At 47.3% G+C, this 22,429-nt stretch overlaps 49 non-coding genes across 49 annotated transcripts; all 49 read right to left on the reverse strand.

Moving 5' to 3' along the window:
- Window positions 1-775: 775 nt before the first annotated feature.
- Window positions 776-846, reverse strand: trnag-gcc. The gene has a single exon. It is a non-coding gene; the product is annotated as a tRNA-Gly (tRNA).
- A 176-nt stretch (window positions 847-1,022) lies between these two features.
- Window positions 1,023-1,093, reverse strand: trnag-ccc. The gene has a single exon. It is a non-coding gene; the product is annotated as a tRNA-Gly (tRNA).
- An 88-nt stretch (window positions 1,094-1,181) lies between these two features.
- trnag-gcc lies at window positions 1,182-1,252 on the reverse strand. The gene has a single exon. It is a non-coding gene; the product is annotated as a tRNA-Gly (tRNA).
- A 390-nt stretch (window positions 1,253-1,642) lies between these two features.
- trnag-gcc lies at window positions 1,643-1,713 on the reverse strand. The gene has a single exon. It is a non-coding gene; the product is annotated as a tRNA-Gly (tRNA).
- A 765-nt stretch (window positions 1,714-2,478) lies between these two features.
- On the reverse strand, window positions 2,479-2,549 carry trnag-gcc. The gene has a single exon. It is a non-coding gene; the product is annotated as a tRNA-Gly (tRNA).
- A 176-nt stretch (window positions 2,550-2,725) lies between these two features.
- On the reverse strand, window positions 2,726-2,796 carry trnag-ccc. The gene has a single exon. It is a non-coding gene; the product is annotated as a tRNA-Gly (tRNA).
- Window positions 2,797-2,887: 91 nt separating this feature from the next.
- Window positions 2,888-2,958, reverse strand: trnag-gcc. The gene has a single exon. It is a non-coding gene; the product is annotated as a tRNA-Gly (tRNA).
- Window positions 2,959-3,348: 390 nt separating this feature from the next.
- Window positions 3,349-3,421, reverse strand: trnag-gcc. The gene has a single exon. It is a non-coding gene; the product is annotated as a tRNA-Gly (tRNA).
- A 768-nt stretch (window positions 3,422-4,189) lies between these two features.
- trnag-gcc lies at window positions 4,190-4,260 on the reverse strand. The gene has a single exon. It is a non-coding gene; the product is annotated as a tRNA-Gly (tRNA).
- Window positions 4,261-4,437: 177 nt separating this feature from the next.
- trnag-ccc lies at window positions 4,438-4,508 on the reverse strand. The gene has a single exon. It is a non-coding gene; the product is annotated as a tRNA-Gly (tRNA).
- Window positions 4,509-4,596: 88 nt separating this feature from the next.
- trnag-gcc lies at window positions 4,597-4,667 on the reverse strand. Its single transcript has one exon. It is a non-coding gene; the product is annotated as a tRNA-Gly (tRNA).
- Window positions 4,668-5,057: 390 nt separating this feature from the next.
- Window positions 5,058-5,128, reverse strand: trnag-gcc. The gene has a single exon. It is a non-coding gene; the product is annotated as a tRNA-Gly (tRNA).
- Window positions 5,129-5,890: 762 nt separating this feature from the next.
- On the reverse strand, window positions 5,891-5,961 carry trnag-gcc. The gene has a single exon. It is a non-coding gene; the product is annotated as a tRNA-Gly (tRNA).
- A 176-nt stretch (window positions 5,962-6,137) lies between these two features.
- trnag-ccc lies at window positions 6,138-6,208 on the reverse strand. Its single transcript has one exon. It is a non-coding gene; the product is annotated as a tRNA-Gly (tRNA).
- Window positions 6,209-6,296: 88 nt separating this feature from the next.
- Window positions 6,297-6,367, reverse strand: trnag-gcc. The gene has a single exon. It is a non-coding gene; the product is annotated as a tRNA-Gly (tRNA).
- Window positions 6,368-6,758: 391 nt separating this feature from the next.
- trnag-gcc lies at window positions 6,759-6,829 on the reverse strand. Its single transcript has one exon. It is a non-coding gene; the product is annotated as a tRNA-Gly (tRNA).
- Window positions 6,830-7,586: 757 nt separating this feature from the next.
- trnag-gcc lies at window positions 7,587-7,657 on the reverse strand. The gene has a single exon. It is a non-coding gene; the product is annotated as a tRNA-Gly (tRNA).
- Window positions 7,658-7,834: 177 nt separating this feature from the next.
- Window positions 7,835-7,905, reverse strand: trnag-ccc. The gene has a single exon. It is a non-coding gene; the product is annotated as a tRNA-Gly (tRNA).
- Window positions 7,906-7,993: 88 nt separating this feature from the next.
- Window positions 7,994-8,064, reverse strand: trnag-gcc. Its single transcript has one exon. It is a non-coding gene; the product is annotated as a tRNA-Gly (tRNA).
- A 390-nt stretch (window positions 8,065-8,454) lies between these two features.
- On the reverse strand, window positions 8,455-8,525 carry trnag-gcc. Its single transcript has one exon. It is a non-coding gene; the product is annotated as a tRNA-Gly (tRNA).
- A 767-nt stretch (window positions 8,526-9,292) lies between these two features.
- Window positions 9,293-9,363, reverse strand: trnag-gcc. Its single transcript has one exon. It is a non-coding gene; the product is annotated as a tRNA-Gly (tRNA).
- Window positions 9,364-9,538: 175 nt separating this feature from the next.
- On the reverse strand, window positions 9,539-9,609 carry trnag-ccc. The gene has a single exon. It is a non-coding gene; the product is annotated as a tRNA-Gly (tRNA).
- An 88-nt stretch (window positions 9,610-9,697) lies between these two features.
- Window positions 9,698-9,768, reverse strand: trnag-gcc. The gene has a single exon. It is a non-coding gene; the product is annotated as a tRNA-Gly (tRNA).
- A 1,234-nt stretch (window positions 9,769-11,002) lies between these two features.
- trnag-gcc lies at window positions 11,003-11,073 on the reverse strand. Its single transcript has one exon. It is a non-coding gene; the product is annotated as a tRNA-Gly (tRNA).
- A 176-nt stretch (window positions 11,074-11,249) lies between these two features.
- Window positions 11,250-11,320, reverse strand: trnag-ccc. The gene has a single exon. It is a non-coding gene; the product is annotated as a tRNA-Gly (tRNA).
- Window positions 11,321-11,411: 91 nt separating this feature from the next.
- Window positions 11,412-11,482, reverse strand: trnag-gcc. Its single transcript has one exon. It is a non-coding gene; the product is annotated as a tRNA-Gly (tRNA).
- Window positions 11,483-11,872: 390 nt separating this feature from the next.
- Window positions 11,873-11,943, reverse strand: trnag-gcc. The gene has a single exon. It is a non-coding gene; the product is annotated as a tRNA-Gly (tRNA).
- Window positions 11,944-12,947: 1,004 nt separating this feature from the next.
- Window positions 12,948-13,018, reverse strand: trnag-ccc. Its single transcript has one exon. It is a non-coding gene; the product is annotated as a tRNA-Gly (tRNA).
- Window positions 13,019-13,106: 88 nt separating this feature from the next.
- trnag-gcc lies at window positions 13,107-13,177 on the reverse strand. The gene has a single exon. It is a non-coding gene; the product is annotated as a tRNA-Gly (tRNA).
- A 390-nt stretch (window positions 13,178-13,567) lies between these two features.
- Window positions 13,568-13,638, reverse strand: trnag-gcc. The gene has a single exon. It is a non-coding gene; the product is annotated as a tRNA-Gly (tRNA).
- A 766-nt stretch (window positions 13,639-14,404) lies between these two features.
- trnag-gcc lies at window positions 14,405-14,475 on the reverse strand. The gene has a single exon. It is a non-coding gene; the product is annotated as a tRNA-Gly (tRNA).
- Window positions 14,476-14,651: 176 nt separating this feature from the next.
- On the reverse strand, window positions 14,652-14,722 carry trnag-ccc. Its single transcript has one exon. It is a non-coding gene; the product is annotated as a tRNA-Gly (tRNA).
- Window positions 14,723-14,810: 88 nt separating this feature from the next.
- trnag-gcc lies at window positions 14,811-14,888 on the reverse strand. The gene has a single exon. It is a non-coding gene; the product is annotated as a tRNA-Gly (tRNA).
- A 390-nt stretch (window positions 14,889-15,278) lies between these two features.
- trnav-gac lies at window positions 15,279-15,349 on the reverse strand. The gene has a single exon. It is a non-coding gene; the product is annotated as a tRNA-Val (tRNA).
- A 761-nt stretch (window positions 15,350-16,110) lies between these two features.
- trnag-gcc lies at window positions 16,111-16,181 on the reverse strand. The gene has a single exon. It is a non-coding gene; the product is annotated as a tRNA-Gly (tRNA).
- Window positions 16,182-16,357: 176 nt separating this feature from the next.
- On the reverse strand, window positions 16,358-16,428 carry trnag-ccc. The gene has a single exon. It is a non-coding gene; the product is annotated as a tRNA-Gly (tRNA).
- Window positions 16,429-16,519: 91 nt separating this feature from the next.
- Window positions 16,520-16,590, reverse strand: trnag-ccc. Its single transcript has one exon. It is a non-coding gene; the product is annotated as a tRNA-Gly (tRNA).
- Window positions 16,591-16,980: 390 nt separating this feature from the next.
- On the reverse strand, window positions 16,981-17,051 carry trnag-gcc. Its single transcript has one exon. It is a non-coding gene; the product is annotated as a tRNA-Gly (tRNA).
- Window positions 17,052-17,813: 762 nt separating this feature from the next.
- Window positions 17,814-17,885, reverse strand: trnag-gcc. Its single transcript has one exon. It is a non-coding gene; the product is annotated as a tRNA-Gly (tRNA).
- Window positions 17,886-18,061: 176 nt separating this feature from the next.
- Window positions 18,062-18,132, reverse strand: trnag-ccc. Its single transcript has one exon. It is a non-coding gene; the product is annotated as a tRNA-Gly (tRNA).
- An 89-nt stretch (window positions 18,133-18,221) lies between these two features.
- On the reverse strand, window positions 18,222-18,292 carry trnag-gcc. The gene has a single exon. It is a non-coding gene; the product is annotated as a tRNA-Gly (tRNA).
- A 390-nt stretch (window positions 18,293-18,682) lies between these two features.
- trnag-gcc lies at window positions 18,683-18,753 on the reverse strand. The gene has a single exon. It is a non-coding gene; the product is annotated as a tRNA-Gly (tRNA).
- A 760-nt stretch (window positions 18,754-19,513) lies between these two features.
- On the reverse strand, window positions 19,514-19,584 carry trnag-gcc. Its single transcript has one exon. It is a non-coding gene; the product is annotated as a tRNA-Gly (tRNA).
- Window positions 19,585-19,925: 341 nt separating this feature from the next.
- On the reverse strand, window positions 19,926-19,996 carry trnag-gcc. The gene has a single exon. It is a non-coding gene; the product is annotated as a tRNA-Gly (tRNA).
- Window positions 19,997-20,386: 390 nt separating this feature from the next.
- On the reverse strand, window positions 20,387-20,457 carry trnag-gcc. Its single transcript has one exon. It is a non-coding gene; the product is annotated as a tRNA-Gly (tRNA).
- Window positions 20,458-21,220: 763 nt separating this feature from the next.
- trnag-gcc lies at window positions 21,221-21,292 on the reverse strand. The gene has a single exon. It is a non-coding gene; the product is annotated as a tRNA-Gly (tRNA).
- A 177-nt stretch (window positions 21,293-21,469) lies between these two features.
- Window positions 21,470-21,540, reverse strand: trnag-ccc. The gene has a single exon. It is a non-coding gene; the product is annotated as a tRNA-Gly (tRNA).
- Window positions 21,541-21,628: 88 nt separating this feature from the next.
- Window positions 21,629-21,699, reverse strand: trnag-gcc. Its single transcript has one exon. It is a non-coding gene; the product is annotated as a tRNA-Gly (tRNA).
- A 391-nt stretch (window positions 21,700-22,090) lies between these two features.
- trnag-gcc lies at window positions 22,091-22,161 on the reverse strand. Its single transcript has one exon. It is a non-coding gene; the product is annotated as a tRNA-Gly (tRNA).
- Between the last annotated feature and the right edge of the window lie 268 nt (window positions 22,162-22,429).

Consider the following 22,429-nt stretch of genomic DNA (forward strand, 5'->3'; position numbering starts at 1 on the left):
TTCTACCACTGAACCACCAATGCACTACTTGTGCTTGAAGATGCGCAATTCTACAAATTAATTTGGAAAAGACGTGTCTTTCACGAGGGTATTATCGGCCAATGCTAAAGTTGAACAACGGACAGATAAACAGAACAAGTTCCATAGGTATTTGATGAAGAGAAATGGACAAAAGATTCTCTGAACAAAGGGGAGTGGGGGAGGTCAATATCAAAAGTGAGAGTCGTTATCTACTGTGGCCGCCAGCTCCCTTAAGAACTACAGTGCAGCTCGGCCTCCCGGACTGCACCAGATTTTTCAGTTCTTGCTGGGAGATATTGCCCCGCTCTTCCAGCAAGGCACTGTCCATCTGTGACCCTGTAGCGCTGTCTGAGGGATCTTGCCCTTGCAGTTTATTCCACTTTCATGCAGGTCAGCGTTAACCCTGGACATAGATCTTCTGGCGTTTTTCAGAGACAACAAACAGGTCAGTTTACTGTCATTAGTTACTTTAAACCTGACCTTTCTTGCCTGCCGCCTGTTTATTGCCTTCTGGAATTTTTCACAGCTGCGTGAGCCGTAATTGCTTGTAATTCATCGAACAAATTCTAAAGTGCTTCCATTAATTACCTGTAAAATGCGGCACCCTGAAAAGGGAACTTTTTGTGTAGTTTAGATATGTATATGTTATATATCGAATATGCTCGACTGCCTCAACAAGACGCGCAAGGTTGGAAATGCAGCTGGAGCTCCCTCAAGCAAGAAAAACACACCCTAATGAAAAGGAGGCCGTCCTTGCATTGGCCGGGAATCGGACCCGGGTCTCCCGCGTGGCAGGCGAGAATTCTACCACTGAACCACCAATGCTCGATTAAAGGTGAATTTACTGGGATTCAGGTTTGCGAAGCCCCGCTGAAAAGCACGTACAGACTGGATTGTGAGAGAACCTATCGCGGCACACTCAAAAGGAGCTCCTTCGAGCCAATTACGATTCGGTTTCATTTGAAAGAACCCCAATTGTAAAGTAACAAGAGACACCGCTGTGCATTGGCCGGGAATCGAACCCGGGTCTCCCGCTTGGGAAGCGACAATTCTACCACTGAACCACCAATGCGTAAACCCCAGCGCAGAGGTGCGCATGGTTGCAAACACAGCTGCCACTTATAAAGAACCAGAAGCCTGACGTAAAAGAGAACAGCTGCTGCATTGGCCGGGAATCGGACCCGGGTATCCCGCGCGGCAGGCGAGAATTCTACCACTGAACCACCAATGCTCAGAGTCAACAGCTCAGCCTTGTTCTCACAATTACAGTAAACCCTGTCATTGCTTGCTGGTGTAAAATTGCTTACCGGAAGAGATGGAAGGCTACGAACTCATTTTGAAATCAAATGTCTGTTACCAGGGCAATATCGACAATTGCTACCGTTAAACAACTGAGAGATAAACTGAAGACGTTTCGCGGGCATTTGACGAACAGAAATGGTCTCATCAGTGTCTGAACGTAGGTAGCCACACCGCCAAAATGAGTACAGAATGGATCATGCGAAAATCCTTAGTGGCACATGGCTGAAAAGGCAGACGAAGCTCCCCTAAGCAAATTATGCTGCAGCTTCCAGGATCGTTTGAAAGAGCAACACATTTGACATAACAGATAAAGGCTTCCTGCATTGGCCGGGAATCGGACCCGGGTCTCCCGCGTGGCAGGCGAGAATTCTACCACTGAACCACCAATGCGCTACTTGTGCTTGAAGATGCGCAATTCTGCAAATTAATTTGGAAAAGACGTGTCTTTCACGAGGGTATTATCGGCCAATGCTAAAGTTGAACAACTGACAGATAAACAGAACAAGTTCCATAGGTATTTGATGAAGAGAAATGGACAAAAGATTCTCTGAACAAAGGGGAGTGGGGGAGGTCAATATCAAAAGTGAGAGTCGTTATCTTCTGTGGCCGCCAGCTCCCTTAAGAACTACAGTGCAGCTCGGCCTCCCGGACTGCACCAGATTTTTCAGTTCTTGCTGGGAGATATTACCCCGCTCTTCCACCAAGGCACTGTCCATCTGTGACCCTGTAGCGCTGTCTTAGGGATCTTACATTACTGCCCTTGCAGTTTATTCCACTTTCATGCAGGTCAGCGTTAACCCTGGACGTAGATCTTCTGGCGTTTTTCAGAGACAACAAACAGGTCAGTTTACTGTCATTAGTTACTTTAACCCTGACCTTTCTTGCCTGCCGCCTGTTTATTGCCTTCTGGAATTTTTCACAGCTGCGTGAGCCGTAATTGCTTGTAATTCATCGGACAAATTCTAAAGTGCTTCCATTAATTACCCGTAAAATGCGGCACCCTGAAGAGGGAACTTTTTGTGTAGTTTAGATATGTATATGTTATATATATCGAATATGCTCGACTGCCTCAACAAGACGCGCAAGGTTGGAAATGCAGCTGGAGCTCCCTCAAGCAAGAAAAAAAACACACCCTAATGAAAAGGAGGCCGTCCTTGCATTGGCCGGGAATCGGACCCGGGTCTCCCGCGTGGCAGGCGAGAATTCTACCACTGAACCACCAATGCTCGATTGAAGGTGAATTTACTGGGATTCAGGTTTGCGAAGCCCCGCTGAAAAGCACGTAGAGACTGGATTATGAGAGAACCTATCGCGGCACACTCAAAAGGAGCTCCTTCGAGCCAATTACGATTCGGTTTCATTTGAAAGAACCCCAATTGTAAAGTAACAAGAGACACCGCTGTGCATTGGCCGGGAATCGAACCCGGGTCTCCCGCTTGGGAAGCGACAATTCTACCACTGAACCACCAATGCGTAAAGCCCAGCGCAGAGGTGCGCATGGTTGCAAACACAGCTGCCACTTATAAAGAACCAGAAGCCTGACGTAAAAAAAGAGAACAGCTGCTGCATTGGCCGGGAATCGGACCCGGGTCTCCCGCGCGGCAGGCGAGAATTCTACCACTGAACCACCAATGCTCAGAGTCAACAGCTCAGCCTTGTTCTCACAATTACAGTAAACCCTGTCATTGCTTGCTGGTGTAAAATTGCTTACCGGAAGAGATGGAAGGCTACGAACTCATTTTGAAATCAAATGTCTGTTACCATGGCAATATCGACAATTGCTACCGTTAAACAACTGAGAGATAAACTGAAGATGTTTCGCGGGCATTTGACGAACAGAAATGGTCTCATCAGTGTCTGAACGTAGGTAGCCACACCGCCAAAATGAGTACAGAATGGATCATGCGAAAATCCTTAGTGGCACATGGCTGAAAAGGCAGACGAAGCTCCCCTAAGCAAATTATGCTGCAGCTTCCAGGATCGTTTGAAAGAGCAACACATTTGACATAACAGATAAAGGCTTCCTGCATTGGCCGGGAATCGGACCCGGGTCTCTCCCGCGTGGCAGGCAAGAATTCTACCACTGAACCACCAATGCGCTACTTGTGCTTGAAGATGCGCAATTCTACAAATTAATTTGGAAAAGACGTGTCTTTCACGAGGGTATTATCGGCCAATGCTAAAGTTGAACAACTGACAGATAAACAGAACAAGTTCCATAGGTATTTGATGAAGAGAAATGGACAAAAGATTCTCTGAACAAAGGGGAGTGGGGGAGGTCAATATCAAAAGTGAGAGTCGTTATCTTCTGTGGCCGCCAGCTCCCTTAAGAACTACAGTGCAGCTCGGCCTCCCGGACTGCACCAGATTTTTCAGTTCTTGCTGGGAGATATTACCCCGCTCTTCCACCAAGGCACTGTCCATCTGTGACCCTGTAGCGCTGTCTTAGGGATCTTACATTACTGCCCTTGCAGTTTATTCCACTTTCATGCAGGTCAGCGTTAACCCTGGACATAGATCTTCTGGCGTTTTTCAGAGACAACAAACAGGTCAGTTTTTACTGTCATTAGTTACTTTAACCCTGACCTTTCTTGCCTGCCGCCTGTTTATTGCCTTCTGGAATTTTTCACAGCTGCGTGAGCCGTAATTGCTTGTAATTCATCGAACAAATTCTAAAGTGCTTCCATTAATTACCCGTAAAATGCGGCACCCTGAAAAGGGACTTTTTTTTTGTGTAGTTTAGATATGTATATGTTATATATCGAATATGCTCGACTGCCTCAACAAGACGCGCAAGGTTGGAAATGCAGCTGGAGCTCCGTCAAGCAAGCAAAAAAACACACCCTAATGAAAAGGAGGCCGTCCTTGCATTGGCCGGGAATCGGACCCGGGTCTCCCGCGTGGCAGGCGAGAATTCTACCACTGAACCACCAATGCTCGATTAAAGGTGAATTTACTGGGATTCAGGTTTGCGAAGCCCCGCTGAAAAGCACGTACAGACTGGATTGTGAGAGAACCTATCGCGGCACACTCAAAAGGAGCTCCTTCGAGCCAATTACGATTTCGGTTTCATTTGAAAGAACCCCAATTGTAAAGTAACAAGAGACACCGCTGTGCATTGGCCGGGAATCGAACCCGGGTCTCCCGCTTGGGAAGCGACAATTCTACCACTGAACCACTAATGCGTAAATCCCAGTGCAGAGGTGCGCATGGTTGCAAACACAGCTGCCACTTATAAAGAACCAGAAGCCTGACGTAAAAGAGAACAGCTGCTGCATTGGCCGGGAATCGGACCCGGGTATCCCGCGCGGCAGGCGAGAATTCTACCACTGAACCACCAATGCTCAGAGTCAACAGCTCAGCCTTGTTCTCACAATTACAGTAAACAATGTCATTGCTTGCTGGTGTAAAATTGCTTACCGGAAGAGATGGAAGGCTACGAACTCATTTTGAAATCAAATGTCTGTTACCAGGGCAATATCGACAATTGCTACCGTTAAACAACTGAGAGATAAACTGAAGACGTTTCGCGGGCATTTGACGAACAGAAATGGTCTCATCAGTGTCTGAACGTAGGTAGCCACACCGCCAAAATGAGTACAGAATGGATCATGCGAAAATCCTTAGTGGCACATGGCTGAAAAGGCAGACGAAGCTCCCCTAAGCAAATTATGCTGCAGCTTCCAGGATCGTTTGAAAGAGCAACACATTTGACATAACAGATAAAGGCTTCCTGCATTGGCCGGGAATCGGACCCGGGTCTCCCGCGTGGCAGGCGAGAATTCTACCACTGAACCACCAATGCGCTACTTGTGCTTGAAGATGCGCAATTCTACAAATTAATTTGGAAAAGACGTGTCTTTCACGAGGGTATTATCGGCCAATGCTAAAGTTGAACAACTGACAGATAAACAGAACAAGTTCCATAGGTATTTGATGAAGAGAAATGGACAAAAGATTCTCTGAACAAAGGGGAGTGGGGGAGGTCAATATCAAAAGTGAGAGTCGTTATCTTCTGTGGCCGCCAGCTCCCTTAAGAACTACAGTGCAGCTCGGCCTCCCGGACTGCACCAGATTTGTCAGTTCTTGCTGGGAGATATTACCCCGCTCTTCCAGCAAGGCACTGTCCATCTGTGACCCTGTAGCGCTGTCTTAGGGATCTTACATTACTGCCCTTGCAGTTTATTCCACTTTCATGCAGGTCAGCGTTAACCCTGGACATAGATCTTCTGGCGTTTTTCAGAGACAACAAACAGGTCAGTTTACTGTCATTAGTTACTTTAACCCTGACCTTTCTTGCCTGCCGCCTGTTTATTGCCTTCTGGAATTTTTTTCACAGCTGCGTGAGCCGTAATTGCTTGTAATTCATCGAACAAATTCTAAAGTGCTTCCATTAATCTTACGTTAAATGGGGCACCCTGAAAAGGGAACTTTTTGTGTAGTTTAGATATGTATATGTTATATATCGAATATGCTCGACTGCCTCAACAAGACGAGCAAGGTTGGAAATGCAGCTAAAGCTCCCTCAAGCAAGAAAAACACACCCTAATGGAAAGGAGGCCGTCCTTGCATTGGCCGGGAATCGGACCCGGGTCTCCCGCGTGGCAGGCGAGAATTCTACCACTGAACCACCAATGCTCGATTAAAGGTGAATTTACTGGGATTCAGGTTTGCGAAGCCCCGCTGAAAAGCACGTACAGACTGGATTGTGAGAGAACCTATCGCGGCACACTCAAAAGGAGCTCCTTCGAGCCAATTACGATTCGGTTTCATTTGAAAGAACCCCAATTGTAAAGTAACAAGAGACACCGCTGTGCGTTGGCCGGGAATCGAACCCGGGTCTCCCGCTTGGGAAGCGACAATTCTACCACTGAACCACCAATGCGTAAAGCCCAGCGCAGAGGTGCGCATGGTTGCAAACACAGCTGCCACTTATAAAGAACCAGAAGCCTGACGTAAAAGAGAACAGCTGCTGCATTGGCCGGGAATCGGACCCGGGTATCCCGCGCGGCAGGCGAGAATTCTACCACTGAACCACCAATGCTCGGAGTCAACACGCTCAGCCTTGTTCTCACAATTACAGTAAACCCTGTCATTGCTTGCTGGTGTAAAATTGCTTACCGGAAGAGATGGAAGGCTACGAACTCAATTTGAAATCAAATGTCTGTTACCAGGGCAATATCGACAATTGCTACCGTTAAACAACTGAGAGATAAACTGAAGACGTTTCGCGGGCATTTGACGAACAGAAATGGTCTCATCAGTGTCTGAACGTAGGTAGCCACACCGCCAAAATGAGTACAGAATGGATCATGCGAAAATCCTTAGTGGCACATGGCTGAAAAGGCAGATGAAGCTCCCCTAAGCAAATTATGCTGCAGCTTCCAGGATCGTTTGAAAGAGCAACACATTTGACATAACAGATAAAGGCTTCCTGCATTGGCCGGGAATCGGACCCGGGTCTCCCGCGTGGCAGGCGAGAATTCTACCACTGAACCACCAATGCGCTACTTGTGCTTGAAGATGCGCAATTCTACAAATTAATTTGGAAAAGACGTGTTTCACGAGGGTATTATCGGCCAATGCTAAAGTTGAACAACGGACAGATAAACAGAACAAGTTCCATAGGTATTTGATGAAGAGAAATGGACAAAAGATTCTCTGAACAAAGGGGAGTGGGGGAGGTCAATATCAAAAGTGATAGTCGTTATCTTCTGTGGCCGCCAGCTCCCTTAAGAACTACAGTGCAGCTCGGCCTCCCGGACTGCACCAGATTTTTCAGTTCTTGCTGGGAGATATTACCCCGCTCTTCCACCAAGGCACTGTCCATCTGTGACCCTGTAGCGCTGTCTTAGGGATCTTACATTACTGCCCTTGCAGTTTATTCCACTTTCATGCAGGTCAGCGTTAACCCTGGACATAGATCTTCTGGCGTTTTTCAGAGACAACAAACAGGTCAGTTTACTGTCATTAGTTACTTTAACCCTGACCTTTCTTGCCTGCCGCCTGTTTATTGCCTTCTGGAATTTTTCACAGCTGCGTGAGCCGTAATTGCTCGTAATTCATCGAACAAATTCTAAAGTGCTTCCATTAATTACCCGTAAAATGCGGCACCCTGAAAACTTTTAGGGCAAGTAGTTTAGATATGTATATGTTATATATCGAGTATGCTCGACTGCCTCAACAAGACGCGCAAGGTTGGAAATGCAGCTGGAGCTCCCTCAAGCAGAAAAAACACACCCTAATGGAAAGGAGGCCGTCCTTGCATTGGCCGGGAATCGGACCCGGGTCTCCCGCGTGGCAGGCGAGAATTCTACCACTGAACCACCAATGCTCGATTAAAGGTGAATTTACTGGGATTCAGGTTTGCGAAGCCCCGCTGAAAAGCACGTACAGACTGGATTGTGAGAGAACCTATCGCGGCACACTCAAAAGGAGCTCCTTCGAGCCAATTACGATTCGGTTTCATTTGAAAGAACCCCAATTGTAAAGTAACAAAGAGACACCGCTGTGCATTGGCCGGGAATCGAACCCGGGTCTCCCGCGTGGCAAGCGACAATTCTACCACTGAACCACCAATGCGTAAACCCCAGCGCAGAGGTGCGCATGGTTGCAAACACAGCTGCCACTTATAAAGAACCAGAAGCCTGACGTAAAAGAGAACAGCTGCTGCATTGGCCGGGAATCGGACCCGGGTCTCCCGCGCGGCAGGCGACAATTCTACCACTGAACCACCAATGCTCGGAGTCAACAGCTCAGCCTTGTTCTCACAATTACAGTAAACCCTGTCATTGCTTGCTGGTGTAAAATTGCTTACCGGAAGAGATGGAAGGCTACGAACTCATTTTGAAATCAAATGTCTGTTACCATGGCAATATCGACAATTGCTACCGTTAAACAACTGAGAGATAAACTGAAGATGTTTCGCGGGCATTTGACGAACAGAAATGGTCTCATCAGTGTCTGAACGTAGGTAGCCACACCGCCAAAATGAGTACAGAATGGATCATGCGAAAATGCTTAGTGGCACATGGCTGAAAAGGCAGACGAAGCTCCCCTAAGCAAATTATGCTGCAGCTTCCAGGATCGTTTGAAAGAGCAACACATTTGACATAACAGATAAAGGCTTCCTGCATTGGCCGGGAATCGGACCCGGGTCTCCCGCGTGGCAGGCGAGAATTCTACCACTGAACCACCAATGCGCTACTTGTGCTTGAAGATGCGCAATTCTACAAATTAATTTGGAAAAGACGTGTCTTTCACGAGGGTATTATCGGCCAATGCTAAAGTTGAACAACTGACAGATAAACAGAACAAGTTCCATAGGTATTTGATGAAGAGAAATGGACAAAAGATTCTCTGAACAAAGGGGAGTGGGGGAGGTCAATATCAAAAGTGAGAGTCGTTATCTTCTGTGGCCGCCAGCTCCCTTAAGAACTACAGTGCAGCTCGGCCTCCCGGACTGCACCAGATTTTTCAGTTCTTGCTGGGAGATATTACCCCGCTCTTCCACCAAGGCACTGTCCATCTGTGACCCTGTAGCGCTGTCTTAGGGATCTTACTTACATTACTGCCCTTGCAGTTTATTCCACTTTCATGCAGGTCAGCGTTAACCCTGGACATAGATCTTCTGGCGTTTTTCAGAGACAACAAACAGGTCAGTTTACTGTCATTAGTTACTTTAACCCTGACCTTTCTTGCCTGCCGCCTGTTTATTGCCTTCTGGAATTTTTCACAGCTGCGTGAGCCGTAATTGCTTGTAATTCATCGAACAAATTCTAAAGTGCTTCCATTAATTACCGTAAAAAAATGGGGCACCCTGAAAAGGGCAATTTTTGTGTAGTTTAGATATGTATATGTTATATATCGAATATGCTCGACTGCCTCAACAAGACGAGCAAGGTTGGAAATGCAGCTGGAGCTCCCTCAAGCAAAGAAAAACCCACCCTAATGAAAAGGAGGCCGTCCTTGCATTGGCCGGGAATCGGACCCGGGTCTCCCGCGTGGCAGGCGAGAATTCTACCACTGAACCACCAATGCTTGATTAAAGGTGAATCACTGGGATTCAGGTTTGCGAAGCCCCGCTGAAAAGCACGTACAGACTGGATTATGAGAGAACCTATCGCGGCACACTCAAAAGGAGCTCCTTCGAGCCAATTACGATTCGGTTTCATTTGAAAGAACCCCAATTGTAAAGTAACAAGAGACATCGCTGTGCATTGGCCGGGAATCGAACCCGGGTCTCCCGCTTGGGAATCGACAGTTCTACCACTGAACCACCAATGCGTAAACCCCAGCGCAGAGGTGCGCATGGTTGCAAACACAGCTGCCACTTATAAAGAACCAGAAGCCTGACGTAAAAGAGAACAGCTGCTGCATTGGCCGGGAATCGGACTCGGGTATCCCGCGCGGCAGGCGAGAATTCTACCACTGAACCACCAATGCTCGGAGTCAACAGCTCAGCCTTGTTCTCACAATTACAGTAAACCCTGTCATTGCTTGCTGGTGTAAAATTGCTTACCGGAAGAGATGGAAGGCTACGAACTCAATTTTGAAATCAAATGTCTGTTACCAGGGCAATATCGACAATTGCTACCGTTAAACAACTGAGAGATAAACTGAAGACGTTTCGCGGGCATTTGACGAACAGAAATGGTCTCATCAGTGTCTGAACGTAGGTAGCCACACCGCCAAAATGAGTACAGAATGGATCATGCGAAAATCCTTAGTGGCACATGGCTGAAAAGGCAGACGAAGCTCCCCTAAGTAAATTATGCTGCAGCTTCCAGGATCGTTTGAAAGAGCAACACATTTGACATAACAGATAAAGGCTTCCTGCATTGGCCGGGAATCGGACACCCGGGTCTCCCGCGTGGCAGGCGAGAATTATAACACTGAACCACCAATGCGCTACTTGTGCTTGAAGATGCGCAATTCTACAAATTAATTTGAAAAAGACGTGTCTTTCACGAGGGTATTATCGGCCAATGCTAAAGTTGAACAACTGACAGATAAACAGAACAAGTTCCATAGGTATTTGATGAAGAGAAATGGACAAAAGATTCTCTGAACAAAGGGGAGTGGGGGAGGTCAATATCAAAAGTGAGAGTCGTTATCTTCTGTGGCCGCCAGCTCCCTTAAGAACTACAGTGCAGCTCGGCCTCCCGGACTGCACCAGATTTTTCAGTTCTTGCTGGGAGATATTACCCCGCTCTTCCACCAAGGCACTGTCCATCTGTGACCCTGTAGCGCTGTCTTAGGGATCTTACATTACTGCCCTTGCAGTTTATTCCACTTTCATGCAGGTCAGCATTAACCCTGGACATAGATCTTCTGGCGCTTTTTTCAGAGACAACAAACAGGTCAGTTTACTGTCATTAGTTACTTTAACCCTGACCTTTCTTGCCTGCCGCCTGTTTATTGCCTTCTGGAATTTTTCACAGCTGCGTGAGCCGTAATTGCTTGTAATTCATCGAACAAATTCTAAAGTGCTTCCATTAATTACCCGTAAAATGCGGCACCCTGAAAAGGGAACTTTTTGTGTAGTTTTAGATATGTATATGTTATATATCGAATATGCTCGACTGCCTCAACAAGACGCGCAAGGTTGGAAATGCAGCTGGAGCTCCCTCAAGCAAGAAAAAAAAACACACCCTAATGATAAAAAGGAGACCGTCCTTGCATTGGCCAGGAATCGGACCCGGGTCTCCCGCGTGGCAGGCGAGAATTCTACCACTGAACCACCAATGCTCGATTGAAGGTGAATTTACTGGGATTCAGGTTTGCGAAGCCCCGCTGAAAAGCACGTACAGACTGGATTATGAGAGAACCTATCGCGGCACACTCAAAAGGAGCTCCTTCGAGCCAATTACGATTCGGTTTCATTTGAAAGAACCCCAATTGTAAAGTAACAAGAGACACCGCTGTGCATTGGCCGGGAATCGAACCCGGGTCTCCCGCTTGGGAAGCGACAATTCTACCACTGAACCACCAATGCGTAACCCCCCAGCGCAGAGGTGCGCATGGTTGCAAACACAGCTGCCACTTATAAAAAGAACCAGAAGCCTGACGTAAAAGAGAACAGCTGCTGCATTGGCCGGGAATCGGACCCGGGTATCCCGCGTGGCAGGCGAGAATTCTACCACTGAACCACCAATGCTCGGAGTCAACAGCTCAGCCTTGTTCTCACAATTACAGTAAACCCTGTCATTGCTTGCTGGTGTAAAATTGCTTACCGGAAGAGATGGAAGGCTACGAGCTCATTTTGAAATCAAATGTCTGTTACCAGGGCAATATCGACAATTGCTACCGTTAAACAACTGAGAGATAAACTGAAGATGTTTCGCGGGCATTTGACGAACAGAAATGGTCTCATCAGTGTCTGAACGTAGGTAGCCACACCGCCAAAATGAGTACAGAATGGATCATGCGAAAATCCTTAGTGGCACATGGCTGAAAAGGCAGAAGAAGCTCCCCTAAGCAAATTATGCTGCAGCTTCAAGGATCGTTTGAAAGAGCAACACATTTGACATAACAGATAAAGGCTTCCTGCATTGGCCGGGAATCGGACCCGGGTCTCCCGCGTGGCAGGCGAGAATTCTACCACTGAACCACCAATGCGCTACTTGTGCTTGAAGATGCGCAATTCTACAAATTAATTTGGAAAAGACGTGTCTTTCACGAGGGTATTATCGGCCAATGCTAAAGTTGAACAACGGACAGATAAACAGAACAAGTTCCATAGGTATTTGATGAAGAGAAATGGACAAAAGATTCTCTGAACAAAGGGGAGTGGGGGAGGTCAATATCAAAAGTGGAGAGTCGTTATCTTCTGTGGCCGCCAGCTCCCTTAAGAACTACAGTGCAGCTCGGCCTCCCGGACTGCACCAGATTTTTCAGTTCTTGCTGGGAGATATTACCCCGCTCTTCCACCAAGGCACTGTCCATCTGTGACCCTGCAGCGCTGTCTTAGGGATCTTACATTACTGCCCTTGCAGTTTATTCCACTTTCATGCAGGTCAGCGTTAACCCTGGACATAGATCTTCTGGCGCGTTTTTTTTCAGAGACAACAAACAGGTCAGTTTACTGTCATTAGTTACTTTAACCCTGACCCTTTTCTTGCCTGCCGCCTGTTTATTGCCTTCTGGAATTTTTCACAGCTGCGTGAGCCGTAATTGCTCGTAATTCATCGAACAAATTCTAAAGTGCTTCCATTAATTACCCGTAAAATGCGGCACCCTGAAAAGGGAACTTTTTGTGTAGTTTAGATAGATATGTATATTATATATCGAATATGCTCGACTGCCTCAACAAGACGCGCAAGGTTGGAAATGCAGCTGGAGCTCCCTCAAGCAAAAAAAAACACACCCTAATGAAAAGGAGGCCGTCCTTGCATTGGCCGGGAATCGGACCCGGGTCTCCCGCGTGGCACTGAACCACCAATGCTCGATTAAAGGTGAATTTACTGGGATTCAGGTTTGCGAAGCCCCGCTGAAAAGCACGTACAGACTGGATTGTGAGAGAACCTATCGCGGCACACTCTAAAAAGGAGCTCCTTCGAGCCAATTACGATTCGGTTTCATTTGAAAGAACCCCAATTGTAAAGTAACAAGAGACACCGCTGTGCATTGGCCGGGAATCGAACCCGGGTCTCCCGCTTGGGAATCGACAGTTCTACCACTGAACCACCAATGCGTAAACCCCAGCGCAGAGGTGCGCATGGTTGCAAACACAGCTGCCACTTATAAAGAACCAGAAGCCTGACGTAAAAGAGAACAGCTGCTGCATTGGCCGGGAATCGGACTCGGGTATCCCGCGCGGCAGGCGAGAATTCTACCACTGAACCACCAATGCTCGGAGTCAACAGCTCAGCCTTGTTCTCACAATTACAGTAAACCCTGTCATTGCTTGCTGGTGTAAAATTGCTTACCGGAAGAGATGGAAGGCTACGAACTCATTTTGAAATCAAATGTCTGTTACCAGGGCAATATCGACAATTGCTACCGTTAAACAACTGAGAGATAAACTGAAGACGTTTCGCGGGCATTTGACGAACAGAAATGGTCTCATCAGTGTCTGAACGTAGGTAGCCACACCGCCAAAATGAGTACAGAATGGATCATGCGAAAATCCTTAGTGGCACATGGCTGAAAAGGCAGACGAAGCTCCCCTAAGCAAATTATGCTGCAGCTTCCAGGATCGTTTGAAAGAGCAACACATTTGACATAACAGATAAAGGCTTCCTGCATTGGACGGGAATCGGACCCGGGTCTCCCGCGTGGCAGGCGAGAATTCTACCACTGAACCACCAATGCGCTACTTGTGCTTGAAGATGCGCAATTCTACAAATTAATTTGGAAAAGACGTGTCTTTCACGAGGGTATTATCGGCCAATGCTAAAGTTGAACAACGGACAGATAAACAGAACAAGTTCCATAGGTATTTGATGAAGAGAAATGGACAAAAGATTCTCTGAACAAAGGGGAGTGGGGGAGGTCAATATCAAAAGTGAGAGTCGTTATCTTCTGTGGCCGCCAGCTCCCTTAAGAACTACAGTGCAGCTCGGCCTCCCGGACTGCACCAGATTTTTCAGTTCTTGCTGGGAGATATTACCCCGCTCTTCCACCAAGGCACTGTCCATCTGTGACCCTGTAGCGCTGTCTTAGGGATCTTACATTACTGCCCTTGCAGTTTATTCCACTTTCATGCAGGTCAGCGTTAACCCTGGACATAGATCTTCTGGCGTTTTTTTCAGAGACAACAAACAGGTCAGTTTACTGTCATTAGTTACTTTAACCCTGACCTTTCTTGCCTGCCGCCTGTTTATTGCCTTCTGGAATTTTTCACAGCTGCGTGAGCCGTAATTGCTTGTAAATCATCGAACAAATTCTAAAGTGCTTCCATTAATTACCCGTAAAATGCGGCACCCTGAAAAGGGAACTTTTTGTGTAGTTTAGATATGTATATGTTATATATCGAATATGGTCGACTGCCTCAACAAGACGCGCAAGGTTGGAAATGCAGCTGGAGCTCCCTCAAGCAAGCAAAAAAAACACACCCTAATGAAAAGGAGGCCTTCCTTGCATTGGCCGGGAATCGGACCCGGGTCTCCCGCGTGGCAGGCGAGAATTCTACCACTGAACCACCAATGCTCGATTAAAGGTGAATTTACTGGGATTCAGGTTTGCGAAGCCCCGCTGAAAAGCACGTACAGACTGGATTATGAGAGAACCTATCGCGGCACACTCAAAAGGAGCTCCTTCGAGCCAATTACGATTCGGTTTCATTTGAAAGAACCCCAATTGTAAAGTAACAAGAGACACCGCTGTGCGTTGGCCGGGAATCGAACCCGGGTCTCCCGCTTGGGAAGCGACAATTCTACCACTGAACCACCAATGCGTAAACCCCAGCGCAGAGGTGCGCATGGTTGCAAACACAGCTGCCACTTATAAAGAACCAGAAGCCTGACGTAAAAGAGAACAGCTGCTGCATTGGCCGGGAATCGGACCCGGGTCTCCCGCGCGGCAGGCGAGAATTCTACCACCGACCACTGAACCACCAATGCTCGGAGTCAACAGCTCAGCCTTGTTCGCACAATTACAGTAAACCCTGTCATTGCTTGCTGGTGTAAAATTGCTTACCGGAAGAGATGGAAGGCTACGAACTCATTTTGAAATCAAATGTCTGTTACCAGGGCAATATCGACAATTGCTACCGTTAAACAACTGAGAGATAAACTGAAGACGTTTCGCGGGCATTTGACGAACAGAAATGGTCTCATCAGTGTCTGAACGTAGGTAGCCACACCGCCAAAATGAGTACAGAATGGATCATGCGAAATTCTTTAGTGGCACATGGCTGAAAAGGCAGACGAAGCTCCCCTAAGCAAATTATGCTGCAGCTTCAAGGATCGTTTGAAAGAGCAACACATTTGACATAACAGATAAAGGCTTCCTGCATTGGCCGGGAATCGGACCCGGGTCTCCCACGTGTCAGGCGAGAACTCTACCACTGAACCACCAATGCGCTACTTGTGCTTGCCGATGCGCAATTCTACAAATTAATTTGGAAAAGACGTGTCTTTCACGAGGGTATTATCGACCAATGCTAAAGTTGAACAACGGACAGATAAACAGAACAAGTTCCATAGGTATTTGATGAAGAGAAATGGACAAAAGATTCTCTGAACAAAGGGGAGTGGGGGAGGTCAATATCAAAAGTGAGAGTCGTTATCTTCTGTGGGCCGCCAGCTCCCTTAAGAACCACAGTGCAGCTCGGCCTCCCGGACTGCACCAGATTTTTCAGTTCTTGCTGGGAGATATTACCCCGCTCTTCCACCAAGGCACTGTCCATCTGTGACCCTGTAGCGCTGTCTTAGGGATCTTACATTACTGCCCTTGCAGTTTATTCCACTTTCATGCAGGTCAGCATTAACCCTGGACATAGATCTTCTGGCGTTTTTCAGAGACAACAAACAGGTCAGTTTACTGTCATTAGTTACTTTAACCCTGACCTTTCTTGCCTGCCGCCTGTTTATTGCCTTCTGGAATTTTTCACAGCTGCGTGAGCCGTAATTGCTTGTAATTCATCAAACAAATTCTAAAGTGCTTCCATTAATTACCTGTAAAATGGGGCACCCTGAAAAGGGCAATTTTTGTGTAGTTTAGATATGTATATGTTATATATCGAATATGCTCGACTGCCTCAACAAGACGAGCAAGGTTGGAAATGCAGCTAAAGCTCCCTCAAGCAAGAAAAACACACCCTAATGAAAAGGAGGCCGTCCTTGCATTGGCCGGGAATCGGACCCGGGTCTCCCGCGTGGCAGGCGAGAATTCTACCACTGAACCACCAATGCTCGATTAAAGGTGAATTTACTGGGATTCAGGTTTGCGAAGCCCCGCTGAAAAGCACGTACAGACTGGATTGTGAGAGAACCTATCGCGGCACACTCAAAAGGAGCTCCTTCGAGCCAATTACGATTCGGTTTCATTTGAAAGAACCCCAATTGTAAAGTAACAAGAGACACCGCTGTGCATTGGCCGGGAATCGAACCCGGGTCTCCCGCTTGGGAAGCGACAATTCTACCACTGAACCACCAATGCGTAAAAACCCCAGCGCAGAGGTGCGCATGGTTGCAAACACAGCTGCCACTTATAAAGAACCAGAAGCCTGACGTAAAAGAGAAACAGCTGCTGCATTGGCCGGGAATCGGACCCGGGTATCCCGCGCGGCAGGCGAGAATTCTACCACTGAACCACCAATGCTCAGAGTCAACAGCTCAGCCTTGTTCTCACAATTACAGTAAACCCTGTCATTGCTTGCTGGTGTAAAATTGCTTACCGGAAGAGATGGAAGGCTACGAACTCATTTTGAAATCAAATGTCTGTTACCAGGGCAATATCGACAATTGCTACCGTTAAACAACTGAGAGATAAACTGAAGACGTTTCGCGGGCATTTGACGAACAGAAATGGTCTCATCAGTGTCTGAACGTAGGTAGCCACACCGCCAAAATGAGTACAGAATGGATCATGCGAAAATCCTTAGTGGCACATGGCTGAAAAGGCAGATGAAGCTCCCCTAAGCAAATTATGCTGCAGCTTCCAGGATCGTTTGAAAGAGCAACACATTTGACATAACAGATAAAGGCTTCCTGCATTGGCCGGGAATCGGACCCGGGTCTCCCGCGTGGCAGGCGAGAATTCTACCACTGAACCACCAATGCGCTACTTGTGCTTGAAGATGCGCAATTCTACAAATTAATTTGGAGAAGACGTGTCTTTCACGAGGGTATTATCGGCCAATGCTAAAGTTGAACAACTGACAGATAAACAGAACAAGTTCCATAGGTATTTGATGAAGAGAAATGGACAAAAGATTCTCTGAACAAAGGGGAGTGGGGGAGGTCAATATCAAAAGTGAGAGTCGTTATCTTCTGTGGCCGCCAGCTCCCTTAAGAACTACAGTGCAGCTCGGCCTCCCGGACTGCACCAGATTTTTCAGTTCTTGCTGGGAGATATTACCCCGCTCTTCCACCAAGGCACTGTCTATCTGTGACCCTGTAGCGCTGTCTTAGGGATCTTACATTACTGCCCTTGCAGTTTATTCCACTTTCATGCAGGTCAGCGTTAACCCTGGACATAGATCTTCTGGCGTTTTTCAGAGACAACAAACAGGTCAGTTTACTGTCATTAGTTACTTTAACCCTGACCTTTCTTGCCTGCCGCCTGTTTATTGCCTTCTGGAATTTTTCACAGCTGCGTGAGCCTTAATTGCTCGTAATTCATCGAACAAATTCTAAAGTGCTTCCATTAATTACCCGTAAAATGCGGCACCCTGAAAAGGGAACTTTTTTTGTGTAGTTTAGATATGTATATGTTATATATCGAATATGCTCGACTGCCTCAACAAGACGCGCAAGGTTGGAAATGCAGCTGGAGCTCCCTCAAGCAAGAAAAACCCACCCTAATGAAAAGGAGACCGTCCTTGCATTGGCCGGGAATCGGACCCGGGTCTCCTGCGTGGCAGGCGAGAATTCTACCCACTGAACCACCAATGCTCGATTGAAGGTGAATTTACTGGGATTCAGGTTTGCGAAGCCCCGCTGAAAAGCACGTACAGACTGGATTATGAGAGAACCTATCGCGGCACACTCAAAAGGAGCTCCTTCGAGCCAATTACGATTCGGTTTCATTTGAAAGAACCCCAATTGTAAAGTAACAAGAGACACCGCTGTGCATTGGCCGGGAATCGAACCCGGGTCTCCCGCTTGGGAAGCGACAATTCTACCACTGAACCACCAATGCGTAAAACCCCAGCGCAGAGGTGCGCATGGTTGCAAACACAGCTGCCACTTATAAAGAACCAGAAGCCTGACGTAAAAGAGAACAGCTGCTGCATTGGCCGGGAATCGGACCCGGGTCTCCCGCGCGGCAGGCGACAATTCTACCACTGAACCACCAATGCTCGGAGTCAACAGCTCAGCCTTGTTCTCACAATTACAGTAAACCCTGTCATTGCTTGCTGGTGTAAAATTGCTTACCGGAAGAGATGGAAGGCTACGAACTCATTTTGAAATCAAATGTCTGTTACCAGGGCAATATCGACAATTGCTACCGTTAAACAACTGAGAGATAAACTGAAGACGTTTCGCGGGCATTTGACGAACAGAAATGGTCTCATCAGTGTCTGAACGTAGGTAGCCACACCGCCAAAATGAGTACAGAATGGATCATGCGAAAATCCTTAGTGGCACATGGCTGAAAAGGCAGACGAAGCTCCCCTAAGCAAATTATGCTGCAGCTTCCAGGATCGTTTGAAAGAGCAACACATTTGACATAACAGATAAAGGCCTCCTGCATTGGCCGGGAATCGGACCCGGGTCTCCCGCGTGGCAGGCGAGAATTCTACCACTGAACCACCAATGCGCTACTTGTGCTTGAAGATGCGCAATTCTACAAATTAATTTGGAAAAGACGTGTCTTTCACGATGGTATTATCGGCCAATGCTAAAGTTGAACAACGGACAGATAAACAGAACAAGTTCCATAGGTATTTGATGAAGAGAAATGGACAAAAGATTCTCTGAACAAAGGGGAGTGGGGGAGGTCAATATCAAAAGTGAGAGTCGTTATCTTCTGTGGCCGCCAGCTCCCTTAAGAACTACAGTGCAGCTCGGCCTCCCGGACTGCACCAGATTTTTCAGTTCTTGCTGGGAGATATTACCCCGCTCTTCCACCAAGGCACTGTCCATCTGTGACCCTGTAGCGCTGTCTTAGGGATCTTACATTACTGCCCTTGCAGTTTATTCCACTTTCATGCAGGTCAGCGTTAACCCTGGACATAGATCTTCTGGCGTTTTTCAGAGACAACAAACAGGTCAGTTTACTGTCGTTAGTTACTTTAACCCTGACCTTTCTTGCCTGCCGCCTGTTTATTGCCTTCTGGAATTTTTCACAGCTGCGTGAGCCGTAATTGCTTGTAATTCATCGAACAAATTCTAAAGTGCTTCCATTAATTACCTGTAAAATGGGGCACCCTGAAAAGGGCAATTTTTGTGTAGTTTAGATATGTATATGTTATATATTGAATATGCTCGACTGCCTCAACAAGACGAGCAAGGTTGGAAATGCAGCTAAAGCTCCCTCAAGCAAGAAAAACACACCCTAATGAAAATGAGGCCGTCCTTGCATTGGCCGGGAATCGGACCCGGGTCTCCCGCGTGGCAGGCGAGAATTCTACCACTGAACCACCAATGCTCGATTGAAGGTGAATTTACTGGGATTCAGGTTTGCGAAGCCCTGCTGAAAAGCACGTACAGACTGGATTATGAGAGAACCTATCGCGGCACACTCAAAAGGAGCTCCTTCGAGCCAATTACGATTCGGTTTCATTTGAAAGAACCCCAATTGTAAAGTAACAAGAGACACCGCTGTGCATTGGCCGGGAATCGAACCGAGGTCTCCCGCTTGGGAAGCGACAATTCTACCACTGAACCACCAATGCGTAAACCCCAGCGCAGAGGTGCGCATGGTTGTTGCAAACGCAGCTGCCACTTATAAAGAACCAGAAGCCTGATGACGTAAAAGAGAACAGCTGCTGCATTGGCCGGGAATCGGACCCGGGTCTCCCGCGCGGCAGGCGAGAATTCTACCACTGAACCACCAATGCTCGGAGTCAACAGCTCAGCCTTGTTCTCACAATTACAGTAAACCCTGTCATTGCTTGCTGGTGTAAAATTGCTTACCGGAAGAGATGGAAGGCTACGAACTCATTTTGAAATCAAATGTCTGTTACCAGGGCAATATCGACAATTGCTACCGTTAAACAACTGAGAGATAAACTGAAGATGTTTCGCGGGCATTTGACGAACAGAAATGGTCTCATCAGTGTCTGAACGTAGGTAGCCACACCGCCAAAATGAGTACAGAATGGATCATGCGAAAATCCTTAGTGGCACATGGCTGAAAAGGCAGACGAAGCTCCCCTAAGCAAATTATGCTGCAGCTTCCAGGATCGTTTGAAAGAGCAACACATTTGACATAACAGATAAAGGCTTCCTGCATTGGCCGGGAATCGGACCCGGGTCTCCCGCGTGGCAGGCGAGAATTCTACCACTGAACCACCAATGCGCTACTTGTGCTTGAAGATGCGCAATTCTACAAATTAATTTGGAAAAGACGTGTCTTTCACGAGGGTATTATCGGCCAATGCTAAAGTTGAACAACGGACAGAGATAAACAGAACAAGTTCCATAGGTATTTGATGAAGAGAAATGGACAAAAGATTCTCTGAACAAAGGGGAGTGGGGGAGGTCAATATCAAAAGTGAGAGTCGTTATCTTCTGTGGCCGCCAGCTCCCTTAAGAACTACAGTGCAGCTCGGCCTCCCGGACTGCACCAGATTTTTCAGTTCTTGCTGGGAGATATTACCCCGCTCTTCCACCAAGGCACTGTCCATCTGTGACCCTGTAGCGCTGTCTTAGGGATCTTACATTACTGCCCTTGCAGTTTATTCCACTTTCATGCAGGTCAGCGTTAACCCTGGACATAGATCTTCTGGCGTTTTTCAGAGACAACAAACAGGTCAGTTTACTGTCATTAGTTACTTTAACCCTGACCTTTCTTGCCTGCCGCCTGTTTATTGCCTTCTGGAATTTTTCACAGCTGCGTGAGCCGTAATTGCTCGTAATTCATCGAACAAATTCTAAAGTGCTTCCATTAATTACCCGTAAAATGCGGCACCCTGAAAAGGGAACTTTTTGTGTAGTTTAGATATGTATATGTTATATATCGAATATGCTCGACTGCCTCAACAAGACGCGCAAGGTTGGAAATGCAGCTGGAGCTCCCTCAAGCAAGAAAAAACACACCCTAATGGAAAGGAGGCCGTCCTTGCATTGGCCGGGAATCGGACCCGGGTCTCCCGCGTGGCAGGGCGAGAATTCTACCACTGAACCACCAATGCTCGATTAAAGGTGAATTTACTGGGATTCAGGTTTGCGAAGCCCCGCTGAAAGGATTGTACAGATTGGACACCAATGCTCGATTATAGGTGAATTTTCTGGGGTTGATGCTTCGAGCCAATTACGATTCGGTTTCATTTGAAAGAACCCCAATTGTAAAGTAACAAGAGACACCGCTGTGCGTTGGCCGGGAATCGAACCCGGGTCTCCCGCTTGGGAATCGACAGTTCTACCACTGAACCACCAATGCGTAAACCCCAGCGCAGAGATGCGCATGGTTGCAAACACAGCTGCCACTTATAAAGAACCAGAAGCCTGACGTAAAAGAGAACAGCTGCTGCATTGGCCGGGAATCGGACCCGGGTCTCCCGCGTGGCAGGCGAGAATTCTACCACTGAACCACCAATGCTCAGAGTCAACAGCTCAGCCTTGTTCTCACAATTACAGTAAACCCTGTCATTGCTTGCTGGTGTAAAATTGCTTACCGGAAGAGATGGAAGGCTACGAACTCATTTTGAAATCAAATGTCTGTTACCAGGGCAATATCGACAATTGCTACCGTTAAACAACTGAGAGATAAAACTGAAGACGTTTCGCGGGCATTTGACGAACAGAAATTGTCTCATCAGTGTCTGAACGTAGGTAGCCACACCGCCAAAATGAGTACAGAATGGATCATGCGAAAATCCTTAGTGGCACATGGCTGAAAAGGCAGACGAAGCTCCCCTAAGCAAATTATGCTGCAGCTTCCAGGATCGTTTGAAAAATCAACACATTTGACATAACAGATAAAGGCTTCCTGCATTGGCCGGGAATCGGACCCGGGTCTCCCGCGTGGCAGGCGAGAATTCTACCACTGAACCACCAATGCGCTACTTGTGCTTGAAGATGCGCAATTCTACAAATTAATTTGGAGAAGACGTGTCTTTCACGAGGGTATTATCGGCCAATGCTAAAGTTGAACAACTGACAGATAAACAGAACAAGTTCCATAGGTATTTGATGAAGAGAAATGGACAAAAGATTCTCTGAACAAAGGGGAGTGGGGGAGGTCAATATCAAAAGTGAGAGTCGTTATCTCTGTGGCCGCCGCCAGCTCCCTTAAGAACTACAGTGCAGCTCGGCCTCCCGGACTGCAC

The sequence above is a fragment of the Cyprinus carpio genome, unplaced genomic scaffold (assembly GCF_018340385.1).
Source record: "Cyprinus carpio isolate SPL01 unplaced genomic scaffold, ASM1834038v1 S000000027, whole genome shotgun sequence".
Taxonomy (NCBI): domain Eukaryota; kingdom Metazoa; phylum Chordata; class Actinopteri; order Cypriniformes; family Cyprinidae; genus Cyprinus; species Cyprinus carpio.